This window comes from Tachysurus vachellii, chromosome 18 (assembly GCF_030014155.1).
Source record: "Tachysurus vachellii isolate PV-2020 chromosome 18, HZAU_Pvac_v1, whole genome shotgun sequence".
NCBI classification, from domain to species: domain Eukaryota; kingdom Metazoa; phylum Chordata; class Actinopteri; order Siluriformes; family Bagridae; genus Tachysurus; species Tachysurus vachellii.
Genome location: NC_083477.1, coordinates 6,169,088 through 6,173,435, shown reverse-complemented (window position 1 = coordinate 6,173,435; position 4,348 = coordinate 6,169,088).

Below are 4,348 nucleotides of genomic sequence, written 5' to 3'. Positions count from 1 at the left end.
CATGCAAGAATATGCTTTCTACAGCTGTCTGTGTACAACAGAAAATGAGATAAAGGATTTGAAATGAAATTTAAAAATAAAACAAGACAGAAAAATAGAATAATCAGGAAATACATGTAATCTACTGTACAATAAAGTGGGAGGCTTTTTAGCCCATTATTATAATTGAACAAATAAAGAGACTTTTTTTTTAGCTTTAACACATTAGTCTCTCTTAGTGCATGGCATTAGTTTCATGTTTTATGCTTTCATCTCGTTTATTTCCAGGATTAGGTTCTTGGGATTATTTGGAGGAATTATGTTGTCATAACAACAAAGAAGTATAGATGCTAAAGAGACAGATGAAGTAAGAAGGAGAAAAACTATTTTTGGGGAAGCTGAAGTTGCTGAAGTCTGGAACAAGAGAACAGTGCACTTCAGGTCACACTCATTTTTCACACATTTTCTCTAACTAGCTCAGGCTTTTGTGTGTGTGTGTGTGTGTGTGTGTATGCATATGTGTGTGTGTGTGTGTGAGTTGTGTGTGTATATATGTGTGTGTGGTCAGTGTTGTATGTATGTGTGTGTATGTGTGTGTGTGTGTGTGTGTGTGTGTGTGTGTGTGTGTGTGTGTGCTCTTAAAAATAAAAAAACATTCTGGCTTCAGACTTGAATGTAGACATATTCATCCTTAAATAAAATGCTAATAACATCTCCTGAACGAAGGGGAGACGAAAATGAAGGACGAAAATGAGAGCAAAACAAAGTCTGTGACCTTAATTCCAACCCAGACGAGACAAACAATTTGTGTATATTTGTGTATGAATATAAATTGACCCTTTTTTGGACCTTTAATCCATAAAGTCAGATATACTGTCCAGACACTGAGGAATATGATGGCTCATGGCGTGCGTCTGTTTTCACCTTCTCACTCTCTCACATACACATACACACATACACACACACACACATGCACACAACTCTTATTTTCATGATGCATAGCTCGAGTCACAAGTAAGAACCCATGGGCTTCAAAAACTTTCCTCACACACACAAAGGCTGCGTGAGATATTTATGCACACTGCACAACTTGTTACCTGCTAAAGTTTTCCCACATCACCCCATTGCTGCTTTCCTTCACTGGCTTCCTGTAGCAGCCCACATCAGGTTAAAATGCACAGGCTTGTCTGCAAAGCCAAAAACAGACCAGCCCTCGCCTCTGAGACACAAGAGCAGCTTGACTTAACCCAGCACATCTCAAACCACATGTAGTGTTTGTCTTTAATCTTCTACAGCAGAGGTGTCCAACCTTTAGACAGTCGTTCATATACCCCACAAATGCCTGATCAAGTAAACTCCCATGAGCATTTTGTCATTTTCTTGAAACTATTTTTGCAGTATGGCAGTTTGACCTTGTCAAAGACACTCAAATTCATACGTTTGCCCATTTTTCCTGCTTCAGTTAGCTTATTCAATTCAATTCAATTCAGATGTATTTTTTTTAGCGCTTTTAACAATGGACAGTCTCAAAGCAGTTTTACAGAACATAAGAAACATAATACAAAAAGTCATTCTACAAAGATTATTATAATACAAAAATTATATTTAAATGTGTTTGTATTTATCCCCAATGAACAAGTCTGAGGCAACTGTGTTGAGGAAAAACCCCCTTAGATGGAAAAGGTAGAAACCTTGACAGGAACCAGACTCAAAAGTGAAGTCTCATCTCATTTGGGTGACACTGGAGGGTGTGATTATAAATATACAGTCTGACAATTGTGTATTGATAAGGAGGTTGTTGTCCTCAAAGACCACATGTAGTTCGGTATCTCCGCTTGTATGAATGTACCAATACTTCATGAAGAGTCCACCTGAAGCTGGTACATCTCTAGATGCCACAGGATCCTCACAGGGTTGCCCTCATCTTAATGAAGGTCCAAAATCTTCATGGCACGGAACACAACTAGAGCTGGTACAATCTCTGGATGCCTTGGGATGGGTAGAAATCAAACTCCCAAAATGTTTCACAAGTTGTTACCAAATCTTTTTAAATTCCCCCATTTTTTATTTGTGAAATAAGAACACATTATTATTATTATTATTATTATTATTCAGGACAGTTTTTAAATGGGGGGAACAGTGGCTTAGTGGTTAGCACGTTTGCCTCACACCTCCAGGGTTGGTGGTTCGATTCCTGCATCCGCCTTGTGTGTGTGGAGTTTGCATGTTCTCCCCGTGCCTCGGGGGTTTCCTCCGGGTACTCCGGTTTCCTCCCCCCGGTCCAAAGACATGCATGGTAGGTTGATTGGCATCTCTGGAAAATTGTCCGTAGTGTGTGATTGTGTGAGAGAATGAGAGTGTGTGTGTGTGTGCCCAGCGATGGGTTGGCTCTCCGTCCAGGGTGTATCCTGCCTCGATGCCCGATGACGCCTGAGATAGGCACAGGCTCCCCGTGACCCGAGGTAGTTCGGATAAGCGGTAGAAAATGAGTGAGTGAGTGAGAGTTTTCAAAAGGAATTGCAAATTGAGTTCACCAAATTGCATTCTCTATATGTGGGTGCATAAATTGTGACATAATCAAATTCATAACACAAATCTTGTATCACCTCTTGTATTTTCATTTACATGAACGTATAACATCTGCCGATTATTTAAAGCAACAGCAAAGTTGGAATTGCATTTCCTTTGCTCCTGTGTTATTAACATAGCAGGAACAATGACCCTGTTTGGTAATTAACTTCCATGTATGTTGACTGCTAAAATTCAAATGTGTCTGCATTTGAATGTGATGTCTGTCGCAGTTGACAGCCAAGAAGGAAAATGTCTTGAACAAGCGATTGTGCCATATTTTATGTTCTCTAGAAGAATGAATTGTCTTCATCTATGTTTTAATCTCTTGGTCAAAAACCAAGAACTGCTTGGTTTTACTATATTAACATTTATGTGTATGATATTTAGCAAAAATTTAAATTAAATAAAAAATAAATACAATAAAAAGGTTCTTGTGTTAACTAATTAACGAATTAATTAGCCAATTGTGTTAACACAGACTGCTGCCACCATCAGGTGAAAGGAAAAATTACAACATGCTATTCCAATAGAGATGCCTCAAACCAGATAATATTTGTCCATGGTCCAATGATTTTTAGTCCCAGTACCTCCCCCCAGAAGCGGATAGATTCCTATTGAGTCTGGTTCCTCTCAATGTTTCATCTCAGAGAATTCTTTATTGTCACTGGTGCCAGTGGCCTACTCAGTAAAAATCTAAATCTTTATGTGAAGGTGCCTTGTGACACTGTGAATCAAATTGAATCAAATCTGGATTCAGAATGGATCATCAGTGTTTACAGATTTGACGAATACGGCTGGTATTTAAATAAACACCCAAGACTCCTATCTTCGATGAGCAATTTCAAGAGTGATGAAGATGCATTAAATTACAAAAAAATCAGGGTAATATTCCTATATCTATATATTTGTACTTTAAGTGAGGATTTGTTTTTAATGATGACCACAAATCACTTCTGTAAGTCATGTTTGTCAAATGCTATAACTGTAACTGTAAATATAAAGGCTGTAAAAAAAGGGGAGGCAAAAATGTCAGCCAAAGCTTTTAACCTCATGTATATTTGTAGTCATAGAAAGTACATTTCAGAGCTGTACAAAGCAAAGAAAGTGGCTGAAATAAATGGCAGGACATTGAACAGACATAAGTGATTACCCTGCACTCTATTCAGTTCTCCAGCTCAAATCACAGCATACAGGTTTCACAAGGAAAGAGAGCATATTTGGTTGACTCACCACAATTAAAGCTGAACTGAGTTGCCCTTGCATGGGCCTGGGTTTCCAATGACTAATCATCACATACTCACAATGGCCTATCAGTTATCAGTGTTATCAGCAATTATCAGTGTTTATACACAAGGACCCAACACTAATCACCATTTATACACCACAATCAAAAGACCAAATCCTGGTCACCATTTCTACACAATGGCCAATCATTAACCATGTACTCTCAATAACCAATCACTGTTCACCATTTTTCATTTTTCATCATCATTTATACACAAAAATCTATCACTGGGCTCCATTTATACAAAAAAAAAATCAATCAATGATCTCTATGTGATCACGGCAACCAATCAATGATCACCATTTTGTACTCAATAACCAATCACTGATCACCATGTACTCAAATTTCCAACACTGACATATAATAAAAGCTAATTATTCCACCTGTAATTCTTTTCCTATATTCTGACTATTTACTGCCATTGCTTCATTCTCAATTCAAATCAGTTCTATTCTATTCTATTCTATTCTATTCTATTCTATTCTATTCTATTCTATTGTTTCTTCAAAAAAT